The sequence below is a fragment of the Scardinius erythrophthalmus genome (genome assembly GCF_964197995.2).
Source record: "Scardinius erythrophthalmus genome assembly, chromosome: 23".
NCBI classification, from domain to species: domain Eukaryota; kingdom Metazoa; phylum Chordata; class Actinopteri; order Cypriniformes; family Leuciscidae; genus Scardinius; species Scardinius erythrophthalmus.
In genome coordinates, this window is record NC_138243.1 from 11262891 (window position 1) to 11275143 (window position 12253).

The 12253-nt window shown below is 36.0% G+C and overlaps 1 long non-coding RNA gene across 1 annotated transcript; it reads right to left on the reverse strand.

Annotated features, from left to right (window-relative positions):
• Positions 1-1344: 1344 nt before the first annotated feature.
• Positions 1345-4343, reverse strand: LOC308683582. Its single transcript, XR_014029263.1, has 5 exons — positions 4222-4343; positions 3400-3494; positions 3268-3316; positions 2997-3147; positions 1345-2356 (listed from the first exon to the last, which is right to left on the reverse strand). It is a non-coding gene; the product is annotated as an uncharacterized lncRNA (long non-coding RNA).
• Between the last annotated feature and the right edge of the window lie 7910 nt (positions 4344-12253).

Sequence of the window (12253 nt, forward strand, 5' to 3'; positions counted from 1 at the left end):
ATTCATAATCATTACTTTTGCCGGCTCTTTGTGAGAGCTGTTATGTGCGTTATTGGCAGCGTCACCCTCTGGTTACATGAACGCATCTCCACCGCATCAGCACCAGAACATGGAGATTTTATTTTAGAGAATGATCGCACAACAGACATTAGAACATTAGATATTCTATAATTAAATCAACTAATCGAATATTCAAAAATCGTGACTCAACCCTGCATGGAATCTCTTGTTTCTTTTCCCATATCTTCACTCGCGTCTCACCCATTTCCAAAGGGGATGAGGCATAAAGTTTCTTCCTTTGTTCGCTTTTAGGTCAATTATTTTCGTATTCTTTACTGTGTTAAAGTAGAAAAACGCTGTAGGACAGATAGCCTACATTTTTACTTGTACGTCAAATTCTTTTTAACTCAGTTTAATTGGTAAGGCGCGTCAAGTTCATTTGTAAAGCGCGTTTCACACGCGCGGGTGATTTTAGTTTGGCTTTCTCTGGCAGCGCGCAAACATAGCCTAAATGCCTTGCCCTTGTGGAAGATAGAATTCGCTCTTCATACCTTTTACAAGTAGAAAACATGAAGATATCAGAAAATAGATCGATGGTCTCTTTCCTGCTCGTGTCCCACATCCCTCTCAAAGAGCTGAGCGTTAGGCTGTATCACGCGTCTTTGTGTGGAAATTTTAACGAAAGTTTTTATTTATTTATATATATTTTTTAAAATAGATTCAACTTTATTATATTATGTAAGTTACCAGTATTTACTGATATGTATTTCAATGCTTTACAGGCTTTAGTGTGTTGTTTCTTCGTTTTTTTTTATTTATTTTTTTTTATTTCAAAACAACGTCCTGCGACCACCGCAACACCGCCGGTATTTGGGTCCATACCGCGGTGGTAAAAAAACTGCCACCGTCACAGCCCTAGGCTATATCATATGTTGACTTTTGATTAGATTTGTATCATTTGTTTATGATTCTATTCACTGTTCTCGACAAAATTGATAAAAAAATAAATATAATAATAATAAAAAAAACTTGTTGTTAACAATTGGTGGTGTTGGGGGTACTCCGGAAGATCTATAATGTCTCAGGGGGTACATGCACTCAAAAAAAAAATTCATTGGATGAACATGATTTTATCATGCCACCTATATTCCATCTAAACAAACCAAGTTAAGTCAACCAACCTTTATCATATTATTTGAACACAAAATAGATGTGTTGGTTAAACATGATATTAACATTTCCATTAAACTCATTTTAATCTTTTTTGAGTTACATGTTCATTCTTAGTTAATTTAGTGAGATTACTTTGAGTGTACAAAAAAAACACAGAAAACATGCAAACAATTTAAAAAAAAAATTTTTTTAATTGGGCTTTAACATGCACCAGTTAAGTCTGAACTGCTTTCTTCACTTTAAGTATCCCATTCATCTGAGTGTTTGTAACATGATATATAAGAAACATTTAGCTAACAAAATCTTGGCTCTTGAGAAAACTGATCCCCAAGCAACGCTTGCAGGACTTTAACGCCCCTTTTTTCTTAACACTTCTAAAAATTAAGCAATTTTAACACTTTCCTTTTTGGGAATTTGTAAGGTAGACCACGGCCTGATACAGAAAAATGTTACATTTGAAAATAAACATGAATTTAACAAACAATTGTGAGTAACAATTTGAGCTGTAAAATAATAATAAAAAAAGATTGTCTGATGAAATACTGGTGTATATATAAAACATAAAAATAAATAAATACATACCTTAAAAAAATAAAAACCTTACAGCAGCTTGCTGTGATGAAATCACATGAAAATTATTTTGATAATTCTAAATTACCAGTGTAGCTTATGTTCCTTCACATCTTAAAAATTAAGCCATTTTAATAATACCCATTTTGGGAATTTGTAAGTGTAAACCTTGGCCTTGACACACACACACAAAAAAAGTAAAATTTTAACAAACATGAATTTATAGCAAGTGTGTAACAACTGCTCCAGTCAGTTGTCCCTTTGTTAAAACACTGTTGTAGTCTCAGTCCATCTTTTTCAAGCTCACTTACTCCAAAAGCTTGTTTTTGAGGAACTGTGCCTTGGATGATAACATCTGTCCATTTAGATTTAGAAAGATCTTCTGCAAGACTTCAAAAGTGCATTTGAGCTCTGGTGGGTAACTCAGGTTCAAACAGTATATCAGTCCAAATAACAGAGCACAAGCCTGACTATTCAAGTCACTGAGCACTTCCACACCTTCAAGGACACCAATGTCTGCTGGGTCATCGTTAGGCAGCGCTCCCTCCTTCAGTATGACATACACTCCTATCACAGTTTGCTCCATGGTACTTTGTGACTCAAATTCTGAATCCTGTGGGATAAGAGCACAAGCAAAAATTAGCTCAAATATTTATTACAAGAAATGCACACTTAAACACTCACTGGCCACTTTATTAGGTAAACCTGTAAAGTAAACTTCAATCCAATACAGGAGCTCTGCTGTGAATCCTACATTTACAAGGTTATAATTATTCAGTTTTTAAGATGAAACTGTCAGAAAGGTGATAATTCTACTGTTTATTATTGAGGTCACAGTGGGTGCTGGAGTATAATGTGGTGCATTATATTATAAGATTGTAATAATTTATTTGGCCACCATATTTAAAATAAATTAGGTGGCTAAAACATTAGAACCACTTTGGAATATAATGCACTGCAATAAAACAAAAGCATACATGTACAGTTTCTGATGCCATTTTTTTTAAATGCAAATTAGGCCCCTTGAGAGCTCAACCGATTTGAATAAAAAAATATTTGTTTTCGTGCATCAACCAATTCACATATGAACTGTGTACCATCAGTTTCCTATAAATAAACAATTTGTCCAGCTCAGTTATTTGACAAAGTTAAGTGTTCTCTCAAGTCACATGTTTGTTGTAGCAAATAGGGGAAAACACGGCCCAAGTACAGATTCAATGGGCTTTTAAAACTGTATTTTCTTATCAACTCACCAAATATGCCTTCACTAGTTTTTCAGGGTCTTCATTCAAGTAGGTGCACAGAGACTTGATGACACAGGCTCTTCGGGTATGTATAGTGTCATTCTGTGGGGTGGGGACAAGATTAACTCAAACTTCAGTGGCGGCACAGCTTAAGAGTACTCTTTGGGAAGAAAATGCATTGAGAATGACTATTAAATATACACAATTTAAATATACACAAACATAATGATTGTCGTTTCCAAAACAATGGTGTAGTTTATAATGCTTAAGCAATTTGTACCTACAACTCTCCTTTGTAACACACTGCCTGCACTGCCAAATAAACGTCACTGAAAGAGAAAGAAAAGGAAAGGTCAGTAATCAAGGATAGTTAGTTATACATTATATGTGAGTGTTAAGAAAAACTACTTACATGTAATTAAGGTGAGGTTCACACCAGAAGAGCATGGGGACAGCTTTATATTGTGATGTATTTCATCTTTTGTATGAAGAAAAGAATAATTTTCGCTGTAAAAAAAGTAAAGAAAAAAAGTGTATAAGACTGACTTCAAAAAATGGGCCAAAGAAAATACCACTACTGGCTGCTGTTACTAAATATAAAGTTTTACTTATATTAATAAGTATATTCCATAAATAAAACATGTATACCTATTCAATCATAACTTTAACTGCCATTTATTAGGACACTTCAAATATGGTCGACTGCATCATAGATTTTACTTGACAATTTTTGCACACTGTAATCAATAAGCTGGGTAGCATTAAGTAACATGTTTGAAAAGACAGAAATGGCTAGATACAGAACGTTTAAATTAATATTTTGCTGATATACATACATGAAGGCCAGGCCAACATAAAAATGGCACATTACGCTAACGTTAACGTTAGCTAACGTTACATTAACTTACAAACAGAAAAAAAAAACGGGGAAAAAACGGGTGTATGATGTTTTCGACTCTGACGTCTGCATTCAATTTATCTCCTGTTTTACCCTCCCATTGTTGGGGTAGAGTTATATTTGCTGAAAATCAGCGAAAAAAATTGCTAGAGTTGCCATGATATTCCCCTTTAACGTTAAGGTGAAACTCGTATCGACAAAGACACAGAATTGAACCAACACATGTGCTTCAAGTCTGGGAAAATAGGCCTGCTTAGAAACATCGCAACAGTGTCTAATAACTTAGTTTTATCCCACAGTAATAATTACAAATAGGTACATATATCAGGTACTTACCCTCAATATCAAGGATGCAGAACGATTAACGTTAGACCGCTCACAAAACGTCAGGAATTTCAGCCTTCTCCACAGTACATTTGAGCCCGGCCGCGTGTCCCCGAACTTCCCGCCGCAGTACTGAGCATGCGCAGTGTGACTCACCAGAGAGAATTGTTGATATGAAGCGCCTCAATCTCATTGAATCAACAAGTGCAGATCTATTTCATTCAATTATTTCTTAATTTAGTTCCAACTAACAAGAATGAATCATTTAACACAAGTAAACTCGTTATATTCTTATTAATCAGACATATTTTTATTTAGCAAATCAAGCAAGTGGCTAGTTGAGTTTTTTGAGTGTGCCTGTTAAAAGTTTGGGAACCACTGCTCTATCAGAATCATCCATCCATTTTCCAAACTGTATAAAAAACATAATAAATAACTTTTTAATTGATTATTAAATTGTTTGATTAAGTTTCGTACATAGTTTCCATGACAGAGCTAATATAAATCTATTAATTTTACTACTGGAGCTGCCAGTTTGCTAAGTTTCAAATACCTATTAAACAGCAAGCACAAAGCGGCACTCAGTGTGCGAATTCACTTACTCGTTTTCATTCACTCCTTCGGGTGGACTATATTAGTGGAGTAATGTAGGGAACAGTGAATGGGGTTATAGGGGGCGATTTCAAGCACAGCCAGTGATTGACTGTTGCAACAGCTCCGAATGAATTAACTTCAATGATATCAAGGCTGTAATGTGATTGGTTAGTCTTTCTCCAATGGTAGAGCTGTGGACCCTGCTATCTCCCAATAATAAGACTCTGTTAGAACAACACCAGAGTAAATAATGTCACCTTTATTTATAAAAAGCTTTATACAATACAGATTGTTTCAAGGCAGCTTACAGTAATAACAGGAAAGTAATGATTCATCTGATGCAAACACAAGTTAATTTCGGCTGTAAAGCAGTTCTAAAAGAAACAGTGTCATTGTTCAGCTTGAAGTCAGTTCAGAGTTGATTCGGTTCCGTTGTAAAGATCATCAATTGTTAAATTAGTTCATTTAATCTAAAGCAGTTCTGCAGAACAACAATGATGCCATCGTTCAGTTCAGCTCTCAACTTCTCATCCAATAGTGTCAGTCAAATCAATAATATTGTTGAGTATAAGAACCAGCCAACATCAGGATAGTCGCACTACATTTGTACACTAGGGGAGCTTTACACCGTGTCCAGACGTGAATAAGTCGAAGTAGGCTACATTGAAAAGTGTCATGATATTTCTGTCTTGACAGTTCTAGCTTTTTAACATTTGAAATGAAAAGCTTTTGTGGATCGTACCAAATTAAACAGAACAATCTGCTGATTCATGATAGTCTTGACATTTTTGGTTTATGGCCAGTAGGGGAGAGCAGGGTCAAAAGTAGCCTACCATTTTTGATGGAGATGATGTTTTAGACAGAGATATATTTTTGCTGTGGTCAGTCACTCACAAGTGTGGTCTATCAGTACCAGGTGGTATTTTGTAAAGAACGACTTTAGTATAATTTCACTTTTATTTGAACTTAAGACTGCTCATGTTACTTCCGACCCCGTCAGTTGGGACGAAAGTAACACAACAATATACAAGCCAGATTTGTTATTGGCCTAAATATACCCGAGTATGACCTTGTTAACATGTAACTGCAAACATATTTTGGCCTTTATCTTTGCAAAAAAATTCTTAGTTTACATTTTCAGTTAAATTTCAGTTTCATCAAATGTTTCAAAAGTAGCCAAACCTAACAGTACAAACTTGAATTGTTTAGAATATTTTTTTATTGGCAATGTCAATCCATTTTATAAAACTTATTTTTTAACAGTATGAAAAATAAAATTAAACATACGCTACTATAAACATCTCAACATAATGTAACAATAGTCATGTTTCCATCCAGCTGTTTTTATGCATAAATTTAAAATGTGCTTAAAAACATCTGGATGGAAACCCTGCAAATTCACAGGTGGAGGAGGAAAAGCTAAGGCATGGCTAAAACCTAAATGTGACTAGGGTAAATGGAAACAGTTTGAGTGAAAGAAATGGTGACACAGAAATCAGCTGATTTAAATGTGACTTCTTAAAGGAACACTCCACCGTTTTTTGAAATAGGGCTTATTCACCTTCTTTCCTACATTTAGATAGGTGGGCAAATGCATTTTTGTCTCAGTGCATGCATTGTTTTAGTTTGACGAGGGTCGGCGCTAGCTTAGCTTAGCATAATGAATGGAATCCTTTGTTGCCAGCTAGCATGTCCTGAAGCCGCCTTTCCACTGCAAACGACAAACGACAGCCGTCGGACCGGAAGTCATTCATTTCCAATGGAGAGTCGTACGGGAGCTGCGGGGAGTTCCGATCATATGCGTATGCGGAAAATTCGGATCCGATTTGAGCTTCGGATGCGTTGAAATATCTGAACTTCTGCGGCTAGACCGTATGCGACCGGTCGACCGGATGTGATATATTATAATCAAAACTATGAGCGCGAAGCTAGAATTACCAATATTTTAATACTTTAATGTAAACGCTATTCCTGCAAAATGACGGTTATTAATAATTATGGCTGAAAAAATATTTGTATAATTATTAAATCAATATTTATATTGATTAGCTCTATAAAATCGACTGTTTTTTATATTAGATGCATTGAGGGTCATTCGTTTTGTGTGGATATATTCATGCATGCATTACATTCATTAACATCATTCATTGTGAATAGCCGAGGGTAACGGTTGCTTCACGACCAATTTCAAAGTTCCGTGCGACTGACACCAGGGGGCGAAATGCGACAATCGAATGCGAATGTCGTGCGCAGTGGAAAGGCGGCTTTGCGAAAGGCTACGGACGGTTTCTATCCGAAAATCCCAACGGAAGTTAGCGTTGCTATGGTACTGATAAACAAACCTGGATTCTTAACTTTTAATAAAATAAATAATGATTTTATAACGATTAGTTGTCATGTAATTTTTTTATTTTCATGATGTTTTAACGTTATTAGGGCAGTTAATACAATTAAATAATTCAATATTTAAATATACTCGCTTCCGAGGCTTCCGCCCACTGATCTATATAATGACATATATATATATCTATCTATCTATACGTGTCCCAAGTTTAGTATAATATATATATAATGTGATTCTATATAGATCAGTGCTTCCGACGCTTTTCACCGTTGTGTACGACATCCGCTGGGGGCGTATTGCGTATTACGGAGCTGATTTCAACTGCCAATGTGAAGGCGGCGTTATCAACGCGATACCACACTTCCGCAGAACCGGTTAGTACAGCTTATGTAGGTGTTAAATAAACAGTTATGGAAACTTAGATATTAAAGTTTAAGACATTACTACAGTACAGTCCATGTTTGTGTGTGCGAGAGAGGGGGTATGATTAATTAATAGTCTGATTTTCTATAGGCTATCATAATATAGGATATATATATATATATATATATATATATATAAATATATATATATGTGTAAAAAGTTTGGAAACATTACGATTTTTTTATATTTTTGTAAGAAGTCTCTAATGCTTATAAAGGCTGTGTTTATTTGATCAAAAATACAGAAAACAAAAACAGTAATGTTGTGAAATGTTATTACAACTTAAAATAATAGTTTTCTATTTGAATATACTTTATTCCTGTGATGCAAAGCTGAATTTTCAGCATCATTACTCCAGTCTTCAGTGTCACATGTGACATCCAGTCTATCACATCTTTAGAAATCATTCTAATATTCTGATTTATTATGAGTGTTGGAAACAGTTCTGCTGCCTAATATATTTGAGATGAATAAAAGGTTAAAAAGAACTGCATTTATTCAAAATAAAAAAATATTTTCTAATAATATAAATCTTCTTTACTATCACTTTTTATCAATTTAACACAGCCTTGCTGAATAAAGGTATTGATTTATTTAAAAAAAAGAAAGAAAAAATATTATTAACCCCAAATTACTGACCAGTAGTGTATATTGTTGTTACAAAAGATTTCTATTTTTAAAACATTTGCTTCTTTTTTTTTCTTTTCTTTTTTTTACTTTTTATTTATCAAAGTATCCTAAAAAAGTATCACAGGCTATGAAAAAATATTAAGCAGCAGAACTGTTTCCAACTTTGATAATGAATCATCATATTAGAATGATTTCTAAAGGATCATGTGATAGACTGGAGTTATGATCCTGAAAATTCAGCTTTGCATCACAGAAATAAATGATAATTTAAAGTATAATAAATTGAAAACTAATTATTTTAAATTGTAATAATCACAATATTACATTTTTTTTTTCAGTATTTTTGATCAAATAAATGCAGGCTTGATGAGAAGAAGAAACTTTTTTCAAAAACATTAAAAATAGTAATGTTTCCAAACTTTTGACCTGTACTGTATATATATATATATATAGGGGAGACTGGGGATGGTTGGGCATGATATCTCTGCGCCCAAGTAGCAGTGCTTCGACCGTGCTTCCCCCTAATATAGTCCCAAGTCAATATCTGCATAGGAAATCGCCTAGTGTTAATCTGCATAGCTATTTGTACTTGTTGTGAATACGCAGGCCACAAGAAGTAATTAGGTGGTTTTTTTTATTTTTTATATCACTTTTACTCAGGCGGCGTAAGGCCTTGATATCGCGGCGCCACTTCGCGGTCACTACCGTGGAGGCTCGAGGCTCAAGACGTCGGCGCCATATTGAGAGTGGGACACTGGTGGTTTCACTACAATGGAAGAGGGTGAAGGTGCGTCGTCCATCTTTTTTCACAGTCTATGGTATGGACACACGCTCGCACACAAACATGTTGTCAACGCTGCTCTGACGATTTTATAATTAAAATAATTTAACAAATTAAAAGCTTGGCCTACATGACATTTCTCACTAGCGAGGTAGATAAACTCGAGCTTTATTAGCATGACTGTGTATCACAATGTAGCCAAAAATGTAACATTAACATATTAATAAAACAAACAAACAAAATATATATGTAGCTAGTAAATAAAATCCATCTTAATAAATTAATAAAGCGGGTCTCTCTAGAGAGTTAACCGTCTCTGACATTGTGAATGGCTTAGGCTACATATATTTTGCAGCTGTGCTATCATCTTCTCCAAGTGTGAAGGGCATTTTATTTTAGGCTACATATATTTTGCAGCTGTGCTATCATCTTCTCCAAGTGTGAAGGGCATTTTCTCAGTATCACTCAGTTCAATGAATGATGGAATTTCAAATCTGGGCAGAAAAATTTCTTTTACATTGATATATTTAGTACAGATGAGTTACAGATAAGTTACAGACCATCAGTACAGATAAGGGACCGCATTGTGAGTTTATAGCATAACAACCTCCAAGCCTTTTCGCTCAGTGTTATGACAGCCAGACCTAAGTGTCCCAAAGCACTGCTGTCGATGCCCAGATAACTGTAGCTAGTGCTGTGCTGCAGGACCTGGTCTTTATAAGTGAACTGGTGTTTGTTTCCCTGAGATCTGGCCTTCTTCTGGAACACCATGACTCTGTTTTTTTCCAGATTGACTGTCAGGGCCCAGTCCTGACAGTACTCTTCCAGCAGGGACAGGCTCTGCTGAAGGCCCTCAGGTGTGCGGGACTGGACAGCAGGACCAGATCATCCGCGTACAGCAGACCCCTGACCTCTGACCTGTGTGTGGTGTAGAGTGAGGCCGGGGACAGTAGAGCGCTCCAGCGCTGAAGCCAGATCATTGATGTAGATGTTGAATAGAGTCGGACTCAAACTGCAGCCCTGCCTCACTCCACGTCCCTCCTCTCTCTAACTGCATTAGGCCCTGATCACACAGAACGTGTTTTTCAGGTTTGAAAACGCGAGGCGCACCACACTGCCTTTTTTTGTTGAATTGTTTTAATTTAGAAAAGAGCAGTGTGCGGAGATGTTATGTTGCTACGCAACCACCGAAACAGCTGTCCTGTCAGTCTAATCAATGATTATAGCGCGAGCGCTGTTGTATTTTTTTTTCCAACTTCAGGCGCTCAGAGCGCTCCTACAAAACACGAGGCGCAGCAGGCGGTTAAAACGTGAGACGCCCGGGGCGCATAAACAGCACGCAAAACACTCACTGCCAATTGAAAACTATTTTAAAAAGGTGCCTCTCACTGCAAAAAAAACGTGTTCTGTGTGATCAGGGCCTTAAGTCTGCTATCAATAGCTCAAGCCTCCATTACTAGCTCTAAAATGCCTTGAAATACATCATCTGAACAATGTTTTGAGGTGTGATGACCGTAGGATAAGTGGAATAATTGATTCCGGGCCATTGAATTAATGAAAAATAATGCACACCTGAGGTGTAACGGCATCACCACTCCGGGTGTGCATTATTTTTCGACCCGTCGTCAATTATTCCTTATATAGAATGCAATGTAGCCTATAATGCTATTGGTTTGTCCCATTGCATAATGCATTCAGTACTCATCGGTGTGAATGTGTGTGTAGGTAGGCTATATTTGACCTTAAGCTTTGACCTGGTAGTGGCGCGCGTTACGCTGAATGTCCTCAGGGTGGCAGCAAATCCCCTTCAGCGAGCCGAGCCCGAGCGAGAGTGCTGTGTCATGCCAAGCAAGTTAGATTGCGCTCTTCGTCCATGGTGGCTCAGGGATGGATTTGTGATATACTTGAAGAGATTTCCCCCTAGTAACCCCTTTTTTTTCACGTGTCATTTTAAAACAAGAATGAGCATTGTAGTTTTTAACACATTTAGACCAGCTGGAGAGAGTCGCAGTGTCAGTAGGCCAGGCTACTGAAGCCAAAGGTGACTAGGTTAAAAAGCTCAGTCTGGCCTGGGGTCTTATTCCATTTCACAGTCATCAATAATGATGGACAGCTTGAAAGTATGCAAAGCTAAATTGATTCATTTCTAATTTATCCTATTTGTGTCCATGCTGTGATGTAGGCTGTATTAAGATGTATTGTTAGAAAAGGCTTTGGGTTTGGATGTGCCTATATAGGCAATAAAGTGTTCAATGAACTCCCAGTTGAACGCTTTGACAACTGCAATTAACCAAGAATGCAGGCTCCGCTCAATTAAACTTGTTAGCTGGTTTGTTCACATGTTTGTTGTTACCTAAACAGACAACTGCCAACAAATACAATAGAGTAGTAATTCATGCATCTGGGAGGTTCAATGGAGTAAAAAAAGACAATCAGATGTCTTGAACATATTAATAACACCCTTGTGGACTTGTTGGAGACAGAAATTGTCTGTTTTTCTCTCACAGCCTTTTATACATACGGCAAACAAATGTGAGAGAACATTAGGGTCACTGTCTTTAATAGATTAATTACACATATCAAACTATCTTTTGTGATTAATTTATTAATGACCTGAATTTGAATCTATATTTATTATAAAATGAATTCAAAACAGATGAATCTTACTATGGGAGGACTATTTATATACTGTACTTTATTGGACATGTTCATGAGATTCATCTGTTTTGAATTCATATATATATATATACATATATATATTCGATATTGATTAATAGCGATTAACTGCATCTAATATTAAAGTTTGTAACTATATAATAGATACAGTGCGATTAAAATAACTGAGCTTTTTATTATATTTTATTTCAGTCATGTTTATATACATCATGCTAGCTGGATTGTTATGTTATCTTAAAGGTATAGCGGAGGATTTTTTACTTCCGGGTGGGTGACCTATACTATTGGTCCTCCTAATTGTCAATCATTCTGGTGAATCAATCAAACTTTTCAAAAAGTGGAGAGGGCGGGTCTTATCTAAAATTCGGAAAGATCCTCCGCTATACCTTTAATGTAGGCTGATTTTAATTGATTTTATTGACCAATAAAGTACTTTATTGACTAATAAAGTAAAACTGTATTCCAGGATTGAGAATCTAATTTGAATAATCATTGGGAATAATTTACAGAAATCCCATCTAGATGTATTACAGTAAAGGAAGATGTTAATAAAAGATGTGAACAAATCTTAATGGTCCAAAAATAGGCATCATTTC